Raw genomic sequence first — 12981 nt, 5'->3', positions numbered from 1 at the left:
TTACACGACTGTCAATTATTAATTAAATTAATTCATTATAGGTACTTAATACGATTAGTATAGATTCTTCACCCGTCGAACTATCTCTACACAAAAAATAACATTTTGACGTGAAGGTAGGACAATCAAACACACTGTCAACTCCCATTTATAATATTAGTACGAAGTAATGATTTAAAAATATAATCTCAGGTGTAATTTAATGGTGTTCGATTTAGACAAAATAATTTAAATCTATCTTGATGACGGTCATCCATATGCTTTGATGTGTGGTCCAGTTAAGTTCCGCTAGTCGACCTGGTAAGGTAACATCACTCTGCTTATATGCGCATGCACATGCGACGACCACTATACAGATAAGGATTCTCTTTATTTGGAAGGTAATAACCCACTGGGTCGATGCAGTCTTTCGCTGATTTATACGCGAATTACCCAACGATATAAGGTGTCGAATTAGAAATATACGAATCAGTATGAATAAATAAGCACTATACGATTTATGTACCTTCTATTATTATGCTAAGCGTGTTATTCATAATTGTTTTTGTACCAGACATTATGTTTACGTACGTATTTTCCCTATTTTCCTTTCAAGAGTCTGACGAGGTTGTTAGAATCGTAACGAACATTATTATTGTAATTGCTTAGGAAGGTATCGCCAAAAACAGATTTTTTAAAAGGACCCCCATATTAAAAAAAATAATAGTCACTTGAAATAAAAAAAGATAGGTTTACATAATAAACGATACTTACAATAAAAAAAAGATTTTTGCTTTCTATAAGGCCCAATGAACTGCTCAGTCTTCGAAATACCTGAAAAGAAAACACAATTTAAATAACATAAGTGTTTATAATATGTGATATAGTTACAAAAATGAGTACAAGAGATTTTATTTATTTTTATTTGTAAGATGTGTTACAAAACTTTTGAATTACCTAGTACCTATTTACAGTATGAAAAACATAATATTTTGTTGTTTTCTATGTTGTTTGCAACTTATATATCAATTTTTGCTTAAAAGCACTTGCTTGGTAGGTTGTAAATCATGCTTCTTAGGCTTGATTGAGAATCGTGGATGCAATTTCCCGCCATCCAATATCTAGTTGTAGGGAAGAGGCGGCTCCTTTCCTGCTGCAGGAAATGACCTGGGTTAAATAACACTTATATCCAGTTCAAAACTGGCAATTTTTGAAGCTGTTACTAAGCTATAATATATTATACTTATAATTGATTTTCAGCGGCGCGGTGCAAGGTTTCCGCCTTAGAAAATGTGTGACTGAGATATATTTCTAGCTATTAATTTCGAGAGAAGAGGGCATTACAGCTACAACGCGACCCTAAAATTTTTGTGCAGCGACAGGATAAAGTTAGTGTTAAAATAGATTAACATACTTTCTTGAAACATTATGCTACTACTTGTATTTTTAAGAAAACCATTTGAGATAAGAAATATCAAAGAGGACGCCAACTTGTTGTAAGACAAATACATTTTTATACACAAAAACTGACAAGCTCTTTTTCTGCCGTCTTGAGTGTTTTTTCCCGGTTACTGTTTCTTCTAGTGTTCTTCAGATTCTTTGATTGTTATTGTCTTACCATTAGAATACATCCTCCAAAAATTAAAAAGCCACATCTGAACGTTATGTAAAAATAATATTTTTGGCAAACGCTAATTTTTGGTATTGCTGTCAAAATGTAAAGGTGGTGATTTTCAAAACTAGTTAGTGAAAATAGAGTCAATAAATGTTCGCAAATAGATTTGTTTAAATAAATAGTTTGGTGACGAGCGCATACATAGGTTCATGGACGTGCACGTAGGTAATAAAATATGTGTGATTCTTCATACACTTTCGTGCCCGCTTACGTTTTAAAGTTTCATAATTCCGCAGCAGTCGATTTGGAACAAGTGACATTAAATTAAATTAATTTGAGCCCTTTTTATACTTATTCGACAACATTCGTGGCCATCATGCCGGACCGGACTGCGATACTGGAGATCCGGGATCGATCTCGATCAGGTCAAGATGGAAAATGATCATTTCAGATTGACCTGGGTCTTGGATGAATTAGTATCCCATAACACAAGTTTCGAACTTACTTTGGGGCTAACTTAAGCTGTGTGATTTGTCCCAATATATTTATATAATTTATTTATATTAGATGGGTATGTAATGTTAGGCATAACAGTTGTATATTTGTAAACACTCCCGTTATTACAGCCTATTTGACCTGAAGTGTTAATTGTAGTTTACACATGCGCAATAACGTTCGAATACAATTTTAAATCGGGTCATATCATAAGTATGGTCCATCGCGGCTCTCTCCGTTGCACTAGTCAACTTTAACATGCGCGCAACAACGCGTAGTCGAGGGTGCAGATTAAAGTTAACGTCAAAGTTGAAGAGTAACGATTTCAAGTTCCGAAACTCAATTTCAATGAAATTTAGTTCACTCAATATCCGCATCAATGTGGCGCTAGTGTTAAAATTCAAGAGTGCCAAATAACGTTTCTTGCATTGAGATTGGGATCGTATATTGTGATTCGAGAGTAAGCCTGCAGTTTCTGCCTGCATTTTTGTCTGCGCGCCCAGCCGTGGTTTAGATAAAATGGCGTACGTTGCGTTTTTCTGCTTAGGTTAAAGTTAACGTCAAAGCTGACTGGTGCAACCCTCTCTTAGAGTAACAGCAACAGTAGATTTCATTTCGTTTTCCGTACATCCAAGAAGAATGCAGGTAGAAACTTGTTAACGGTGCATATCTAGTATGAGGAATACTCGCAATAATTACCGGCCCGCAGGAGTTATTTTAAGAGCGCATTGGTAGATATATTAACTGTTTTATTTGTATTCTGTGGTACCCTTATGGTACCACATAATTAATCGAACTTATTTGAGTACGTTCATGATTTATTACCGAGAAATAAATTAATTGGCTGCGTGCATACTGCGCACGTGTTTTGAGGTTTAGCGTCTAGCTGTTTTATTTCGAACTGTCCAATAATTAAGCTTTTTATTGTTATTCTTTTTTATTCTTGTAATTCCGAAAGACTGACTGAATAATATTTTGTTTTCTAGTCTGTGTCTGTTATTCGCACTGGAAAAAAACAAAAGACATTCTATGCGCGGAGATAAGTACAGCTAATCCTGGGTATAAATGCATTTGTGTTTATCGGTGGAGAATCTTCATTAAAACCATTTATAATAAGTCATTATAATACTAAATAAACTTACTAACAGTTTATTAACTGTTTATTTCGTAAACGAGATAACTGGCTAGGTATTCGACCCGAGCTGCTTAATAGTAGTTCAATCCCGCTAGATTGAATATTCTCCTTCAAGACGGGAAGTAATTACTATTGAGTCGCAGGCGTCTATGGATTGTATGTTAATTTGTATGACTTTATTGGCGCAATACGCGTGGGAGAGGCGGCTCTATAGATATCGTGACAATATGTTCGATGCAACTGGTTTCCATATTGTTTTTTTAATTATAGGCTATGGGGCAGCGCTAATGTCTACTTTAACGGTAACAATTATCTTTTTCATTTTTGCGGCTAAGTTAACCTTCACAGTATGTAAACGAAAGAGAATACTTTTCTTATCTTTTTGTAACTACCCACTAAGTGTACCATTACATAATATTTCACCAGCACCACACGATAACCTTAAATAGCATCGTGTCCATTGCTGGCTAGATAACGGTGTCGCGGCTACCTGTCCCCGTTATCAGCACAATGGCCAGTGCACAGAAAATGCACGATTGCCCCGCGCAGCGGTGACAAACCATAAACATTCGGGCTTCAACGGGAACATAACTGCAGGTGCAACATAACAAGTGAAAGTACTATTATGATACATAAATATCTATGTTTTATTTTCAGCAGTATATTATTTTGGTGCATATTGTTAGTGTACGTGAATGTAGTGACTTTAATTATTGGTACTAACCAACTAAGATTTGTGGGTAAGGATTGATATATCTATTTATTTTTTTGTGAACCGCACACAGAGGTCAGGATTCCGTAAATTTTGCTATTTTTATTGAAATATCTTCTTTAGTATGATCTTATTGTTATAGGTGTTTAAACATTTTCTAGCTGGATGAAATTTTGTCATCCGCATTTTGTATGTCGTCGCCGGCTTACCTATATGGTTTATAGTTCCCTCAATTACGTATTTATACAAAATTGACGAAGCAGGAAACGTTAGATTTCTCATAATGCGAAGAATAAAATACATCTCAGTATTAAAGCTTTGTTCCCTCGCGCACCTCTTAAAATATCCTCTATTTTTTTTAATATATATAGTTAGGTGTGTAATGTTACCAATATATAGGTATGCATTTCTATCACAATTTTAATTTTATTTTAAAGTTTTGTATTAGCACAAAATTTGCACACTAAAAATGCATGTGTTTGCTACGAAGAAAACGTATCCAGTTCCACTCGACACGCCATGTTGCCTCAATTTGGGCATCATTTAGATAATGACGCGTTCGTCTGAGCTCACCACTGTCCGTTGAACCCATTCGGCGATTATGAATGTTATAATTTATATCAGCATATCTGCCTAAGTAAGAATCTATTTGCTTCCAGATCATAGGGAGAAATAAGTTTATTTATAAAAATGTCATTCACGTTTATTAAAGTTTAATTAGAATTAGAATTTTAGTTTACAAAATACGACAAGCTTTTATTTTTGTGTGAGAGGTCTTATTGCATTCAATGTGTGACAAAAAAAAATATGTTCGTACAGTAAGCCGTTGAGGAGTTCCTACGTCTGGAGCAGATCCTGGGTGCACCATCAGGTCATGCCTATCATAATAATGCGCATTGTTATCCAAATTAAACGTGTGTGTACCAAAATTCAACCTCAATCTGATCTGCAGATATCTGCTTCATTATTGAGTAGCAATATTTTAGAAGTCATAGGGACAGACATAGTGACATAGTCGTATTGCAAGTTAAATAAAACCTTGTAAAAAAGTAAATTAAGCTGCTGCATCCTTCTTCGTGGTACCCTTAACCGGGATAATCAAGAAATCAAGCTTTATTCGCATAATATCAGATTCTCAATCAATAATCTATCTATTCTACCAGTGTCAAACTAGATAGAATACTCAGATACCTATCTTAGATCAAAATTATGATGATATTAATCTCCTAAACCATAATAATATATACGAACGCATATGTACATTGTCCATAGTTACAAAATAAAAATTTCGAATTAATTTAAATACTATATACGTAGTACATTTATACATAGATCAAAAGGTATCTATAAAATATGTGTATGTGTAGTACACGCAAAATGTTTATATTATACACTAGGTACATCATTTCTACATATCGTGTCGACACATTTTTTCACATTATTTTCAGATTGTACACTAAAATTACATCATATTGGTGGCGGTTTAGATAAACTACCTCTAATTATGGGGGTTATCTGAAGCAAAACATTGTACATATTTTGGTTGTAGGTTCCTTTTTATATGTTTGTAAAAGTAGGCGCGAATGAAATGAGCTGAACGATACTACTAAAGATCGAAACATAAAAATACTATTACTAGTATTTTTACGTTTCGGTAATTAGGTACCTTATATTGTACCTCTATACCTACTAAGTCGTGAGTACCCGTTTAGTGCGCGTGAGTCGTGAACTTGTAATGATCACTAAACTGTGATGCACCGCTAAATCCGTCGATAACTTCCCACTGTCACCGTTAGCGAAGTCGGCAGATTGAGGGCAAACGGGCCAACACTAGTAAGTACACTCGCCGATAAATACATTCTATGACGTTATTTTTTAATCCAAACTAGTGTCATAAGTGCGAAAGTAAGTTTGTTACCTCTTCACGTTTTATCTACTCAACCAAACTTCTTGATATTTTGTATTTTCTGTACATAAACTAGATTTATGAATCTAGTTTGAATCCATTATGCCTGAAAAATAATCTTGTTCCCATGGGAAATTCACGTCGACGACGACGCGGGCAAACGCTAGTATGTTATATAATTAGTTTTAAAAAATTATATAAAACTAGACTATTTATTAGAGAAAAACGTGCGTTTTCATTTATTATTGAATATTTTAAATTTAACAACGCAGTGGAACTTAAAAATCTATTAAAATTGATAAAACGTCTAAAACGAATATGACATGCATGTCAGCGACTTGAATAGGTGTTATGTATTATTGGTATCACCAATAAAATTTCTTGAAAAGTTTTGGTTAACGCGGTAAAAACGACTTCATACTTTGAACATAATTATCAATTTAATTTTTGGCGACGACTGTATGCGAACTCCATTTTGCAATCGCTTTCCATTTGCGGATGGGATGATAGCTTCAATGTCAACTTGAACTAACGTGGATTTAAAAGTTCAAATTCACTTTTGCTCTGGATTCTCTCGGGACTTTTTACAAGAATCCCGACATCTATATTCGACATTCCTGTTCTACACTTGTTTTAATGATTTAGCCAAAAAAATTACGAACTGCCGCGTGCCTGACGTCAACCCTCCTTATTAACCACCTCCACCTTATCAATCAATAGAATATTTTAGTATATTTACTTAGTATACTTTATATTTATTACAAATTCAATGGCCATGACAGAGACTTGATAACAAAAAGGTTAAGTCAAGGTAAGGTGGCGTGCTATATTAGTTTTACTAGCATTTAATTAACTCAATGTACTTGAAATATATTTTTGTACTATTTTACACAATCATTTCAATAAAAAGGTGTTGAGATCTACTTATTACAGCTATTAGTATGCTTCAAAAAAACTACATATCAATATAATATTGCCTTAAACATAGTTCAAGAAAAATGTCTTTTTAGCTGTATTTTTTCACTCTTTGTCAACATCAAACTTGCGATTGGCATACAAATTAGTTCGAATAAGTGGCCTATATTTACAAACAGTTAAACGTGGACACTGGCCTACTGACTGGTAGGCCGGCGTCGCAGCGGCTGCGGGCACATGTCTCGTCTTCGACAACTGTCGATCTAATCACCACTTTCTATTTCCGGCCTTCTCTACTTCCATATCAGGTAACAAGGACAGATAAAAGCCGATATCTTGTCAAATAATGCGATTTGTAAGAGATACTCGGAGGTCAGGCTTGAGTGACAGATATCGGACACCGGTGTAGTGTTTCTGAGTTGAGTTACAAGCGGTGTTCGGTGTTGGTCATTGACAGACAAGCATTGAGTGTAATCTGTGCAGGTGGCGGCCAGCTGTCATGCGTAATGGCTGGTACGCATGGGTAGGCAGCATTACAGCTGCTGTTCACTGTGATCACAATATTATCTATACTTCTAACTTTGGTCTTACTTCTTAAAATGTTAGTTATATATAGATTTGCAAAATGGATTATTTAGAGAGCTATTAGAATTGGGTTTTTGAAAGGGGTTTCTCAAAGCAATATCTCAGGTTTCGGGGCAGGCCGAGTTGTGTAGCGGGGGTTGGATTACCATTACCATGTGCACTCTTGTCACTTGTTTTAATTATTATCATCATCCTGCCCACTGTTGAACATAGGCCATGAGATGGGCTGATAACATCATCAAAGTCACAGGTCGTTCATGGATGAAATTAACACAGGATAGAGAAGGCTAGCGTAAAAGAAGAGACATGTTGCCTACTATAATTTGTATAAATAAATCAGTAATCAGTATGTATGTCAACCAGCCAGCTGTTTATGGAAACAAGACACGGATGTGACAAACTCGATTAGCAGAGAAAGTCATCGTATCCGTTATTTTGATGAAGACACAGAAAATGACACTAACTGTTCGTCAATAAATGAATAATAATAAGGGTCATCTCGTCACTTGTTATTATAATTTATTAGCTGTTAATATTCAATTCAAATTCAAATCAACTCTATATTTAAATTTTGGTCTGTGTTGTATGAAAAAAATATGATAAGTATTTCATTAAAAACAATTTTAAATTACTTTACCAATCAAGTATTTGGTCTCTTTGGATTCCAAACTACTTATTCTGCTATTACGAGTACACTATTACTTCTGCGAAAAAACGTTTAGATAAGAGAGTAGGTAATATAAATAAAAAAATACTGACGATGTAAAAAAGAAAACATGGATACATGTAAAACAAGGTTATACGTTATACCAGCCAGATTATTATGATAATAATGGTTCGAGTTTCTGTTTACCCGCGCGCTGAATAAAATGTGTGCCGTCGCGGCTTTGTAACCAGTTTCGTGAAAGTCTGCAGTTTCCAACGAGTTTAGTTGATTAGATGCATTTTGCGAGATTATCGGGACATCGGCCTGCACCTGCAATCATGCAAATGACCGCTGGGTATCGAGAAAACTACGATCGCTGCCTCTAGAGACTACAAGACTTTGCGATCGAATGTTCATTTTGCTTTACATTTCCTTTCACAAAGACGGATGATGGATGATTGATGAAATTATTTTACGTCGCCTGTGTGACTCCCTCCAAATACTAGCATCTAGTAATAAATAAGACATACCAGGTATAGTCACATATATATTTAATAAGTGATTGAACTATAAGTGAAAAAGCATTTTTATATAGTTAAGTTGTTTGTACTTTTAAAATAATATTTTTAAAAGTACAAACAACTTAACACACCTTCAAAAGCTGTTAATGAATCGATTATTTGCAAAATGATTATCCACCTTCTGAGACCTTGTGAAACGCGGAGCGAATCAACGAACAAAAAGCTTAAATAAATTGATGAATTCGGAGTCAAGGCAGCGGGTTCATTCAGGGCTGAATTTATTTATTACTTAATTATTAGACTACAGGTAGGACAATGTAACACAATTGATTTTTATTGATTTTGATTCAATTATGAATCAATAGTTCTTCACTATAACGTGAAATAAGTAGACAAAAAACCTTCTTTACGTCTACAACAACAAATAAACAAACTCACTTTAGTATAGATTTGTTTATTTTCTTATTGTCAAAAGATTATTTCACGTTGCATAGTAAGTTATTTATTTAGGATGAGTGCAAGCAATATGGTAATTCAAGTGTAACTAGATAAATATTATTATTAATTTAAAGCCAATGTAGGTCTCCAATTTGTTTTGAACTCCTATCTTTCGGCATTATTCAAAGACACAGTTGTTTAATCTATGGTCAAATGGCTCGTTAAAGTATAGTTTTATCAGTGTTTGACCTTGCTTGCCATTTGACACGCCTCGCCTTCCTGTCAACCTGATACTAGGAAACGTATTTTTATTATTTACTTCCCGGTATTTATCTTTTATTATGTGCGGGTAGGCATCTACTTGCTAGCAGCTCATGTTATTTTCTATAGACATAGAAAGTCTATACACGCGCAATTACCTAGTTAGGTACCTATATAAGTTACACCATTATATGCCACATACGAAAAACAATATCTCGTGAAAAATGAGACGAGTTCATAAACACTCCAATGATATTAATAGATAAAACGTAATGAGGTGAGTAATATGATAAGGTGAGGTGTTAATTTTGTGCGCGTGCTACCTCGTTTGTAATTACAAGCGTATTGTTTATAAATTTTATGTCTTCATAATGACAGTTCATAATGACTGTTTCAGTTCATTCAGGTCAGAAAATAATATTATTATTAATCCCATCTAAAAAATTCAAGAAATTTTGAATTATGTACGGAAATCTACATTACCTTATTCAATATCCATAAATTCGTAAGCTGTTGTGTTTATTATGAATTACGGAATCTATTAAGTAGATGAAAACCATTGTGTCATCTTCATTTATCAGTTTCCACATGTAAAGTAGATTAGTTAGTACAGTATCTGTTATATAATACGATGAGAAGTATCTTAAGTTACGTACATCTGACATTTTCCAAGCTAGGCATACGTTTCCTCATTTTCTTCATAAATATAATATTTCGTTCAGAAAGTTCAGATACATAACAAACATACCTATGTACTAAAGGATTGGAAGAAATTTCTATAGAAATAAGTATATAGTAACTTTGTACTTAGTTTCCTATTTGTGTGTTGTATATTTACAATGTTATGTTGTGTACATAAATAATAATAATAATAAATAACAGTCTAATAATACTCATTTAAAACTTTTGTTTTTACTCAAAACAATTTTATGTTATTTTTAACTGTAGCCTTTGCGTTTCAAGTAAGAGACGAGAAAAACTCGAGTTTTTATGGAAGTTAATTATGAGCAAAAATACGAGAGGTAGGATTCTTACTGTGAACAAAATTTTGCCGATTGTACACCCAAATCAGACGGAGGTTTGACTAACGGCCTCCTTTTTCAGACTATCGTTTACCCAGATAAGCTCGTGAGACAAATAACATCGCCCGGGGAATGACGCCCGAGACTGATGGAATTTTTAATATACGTACTCTGGCAAGTCGAATATAGACAAGGTTAGCAGATCATGAAAATACGATAAAATATAAAAATGTAGTGTGTATGCGACTATTTGCCATTGGGCAGCAGCGGAGGGTAAACCTTTTGGTAACTTTAATAAAATTTAGTTATATTGTACTTCATTTGGAAACAACGGTGATAAAAAAGATTTGATAGGTACACTATTAGTAGAATGCAAGAGGCTTCAATGTAGGTATCGTAAAATTTAATACTTACAAGAACATGCAGACACAAAATTAAAGTTAAGAAAAACAATTACAGAGAAATTGAAATATTTTATTTCTGTTAAGAATGGTAGATATTATTAAATATTTTTCATTTGTGTAATAAGGTTGTGAGTAGATATTTCTAATTAAATCTGAGTCAGTGCTCGCGAAGCACAGATGTCTGTCAGTCTTGTTGTTAGTATTTAATTAAATAGATTTGTTATTTCGGTGTATAAGAGGATACAGATTGTTATTGTATACGGAATATATATATATATATATATATATATATATATATATATATGTGTGTGTATTTGTTAATGGCTTCAACAAATTCTTCTAGTAGTGTTGAGAAGTAAGTAGTCCCCTAGTTAGTTATACTTTGTAATTAGGCAATTTATTTTTGCGTGTCGATAGCAATTCTGTAAATAATTAAGTACTAATACGATATTTTTTATAATGTATCACAATGATTGCAAAGTAGCCTTATGTTTGAGTAATGAGCTTTCTATTTCGTTATTTGTATTATTTTTTTTAATATCATTTACTCTTCCAGAATGTTCGGAGAAAGTAGTTCTTTCTCTTATAGGTAATATCTACTGTGGTAATATACGAGTATTTGTAAAATTGTATTTTTATAAAGCCTGTTTAATATTTATAAAAACATCTACTTATAGATAGTAGTAAAAAAATATCGCATCAAAAAACTAAATCTACCAAAGATATTGAATTCAAAGCTAATTGGTAGAGAAGCAAGGGATAGAAACAGAGATATATTTTTTTTATTGACAAATCCGCGTTCCTGTATATACATAATTATAATTATATACATGTGGTGTATCCCCATGATGTACCCTTTTGACCCAAATACATCTATGAGCAGTTCTCACGTTATCTCTAATGGGATACGCGTGTCGTATCAATATTTTGCGCGGTGATGGATTATAGAGCCAGGGAGGCGCAGAATTTGGGCTATCTAGGGTTGTCAAACCACGGTTCGGATTGTTTTTAGAATTTGTAAATACTCATAAATTAAGATAGGTGCTGTAAATGAAATATTTATGGAAGATTAACTCTTGTGCAGATTTATATTTACATCTTAAAAGTGGATTTTATTAAAAACATGTATTCTGTACTTGGTTACTATATATTTATGTCAAGTTTATTACATAACATTTTTAGTACTTAATAAAAGAAACGATCATCAAAAACTTTTTTCGTTAAAAAATCTTAAAAAAGGAAGTGTACATTACAGCTATAGTATATATAATAGTTAGATCCTGTTTATGAGTTAAAGTTGAACTTATTTTTATATAGATTGAGACACGATAAACTGATACGCTTAATGTTAGTTGTATATAACGTAACACAAGATAATAACGACGATAACAGTACTGTTCACGTATTTCGTTTGAATTCATATGCTTTCAAAAATGTTGTGGAAAGAAAATATTTCATAAGACAGCGCAGCATATTGTAGATAACACGGGCGTGTAAGATCATCACTATCTCAGTTTTGAAATAGGCGGTAATCTGAACATGATATGGGTATGATGACTACTCCAGAGTTCAAAATTTCCTTTACTTTACTACTTTCCTTGTGATTTCCAATGCAATCGTAATAAATACCTAAATAATATTCAACGTGTCTATCTATTTAAAAAATAAAATGTCTACTGATTTATCATATTATTTGAATTAAGTATTAACGTACGTCTTCATTTAAATATCAAGATATGTAAGTTGAAATATTCACGCTTCGAATATTGTTTTGTTACGTTTGTTTCGGACATTTCCTATACAAACGCAATGCCAACATTTGGTGACCATGCCATATCTTCTTCATGCTTGTTATTATATTAAAATTGTTCTATAAGTAGTTATTTAAAAATATTATTTACACATTTCCTAATCAGTGCATATTTTGTGTGAAATGTAAATGTCTTTCAACGTTTGTCTACCATCCCTAGACCTTGCAACCGAGAGAGTGCGACCCATTTGGCCGCTCTCGTTTCTGTCCCCTAATATCCGACCTACTTGCACGAGCCATCAGTCCCTCAGTCAGACACGCAATAAGTTACCTAATCACGCGGTGAATTAACATCGCATTGGGTCCTCGGGAATACCAGATCAAAGGGAAATAAATGGGTTTGAACAAAAGACTTGGCTCAGTTGACCTAAAATGATGTGACGCATATTTTCGTAACACATATTGCAGTATATAAGTAGTTATGTATTATATTCCGTACATCATTTATAAAACTACACGTTAATATAGCTGATGCAATGTATATGTACGAAAATAGTTAAAAATGCGCCCCCATATGCAATGCATGCCACATGGCAT

General features: G+C 33.5%; 1 protein-coding gene across 1 annotated transcript in view; it reads right to left on the bottom strand.

The window, feature by feature from the left end:
* The window catches only part of Arl4 (ADP ribosylation factor-like 4), a 47774-nt gene that overhangs the window by 6854 nt on the left and 27939 nt on the right, over nt 1-12981 (bottom strand). Inside the window, exon 3 of the mRNA XM_053750469.1 lies at nt 754-813. The gene's annotated coding sequence lies outside the window, so the exon portion shown is untranslated. The remainder of the gene's footprint in view (nt 1-753; nt 814-12981) is intronic.

Source organism: Plodia interpunctella, chromosome 10, assembly GCF_027563975.2.
Source record: "Plodia interpunctella isolate USDA-ARS_2022_Savannah chromosome 10, ilPloInte3.2, whole genome shotgun sequence".
Taxonomy (NCBI): domain Eukaryota; kingdom Metazoa; phylum Arthropoda; class Insecta; order Lepidoptera; family Pyralidae; genus Plodia; species Plodia interpunctella.
Note: the sequence above shows the minus strand (reverse complement) of the source record. Positions and strands in the feature narration are given on the sequence as shown.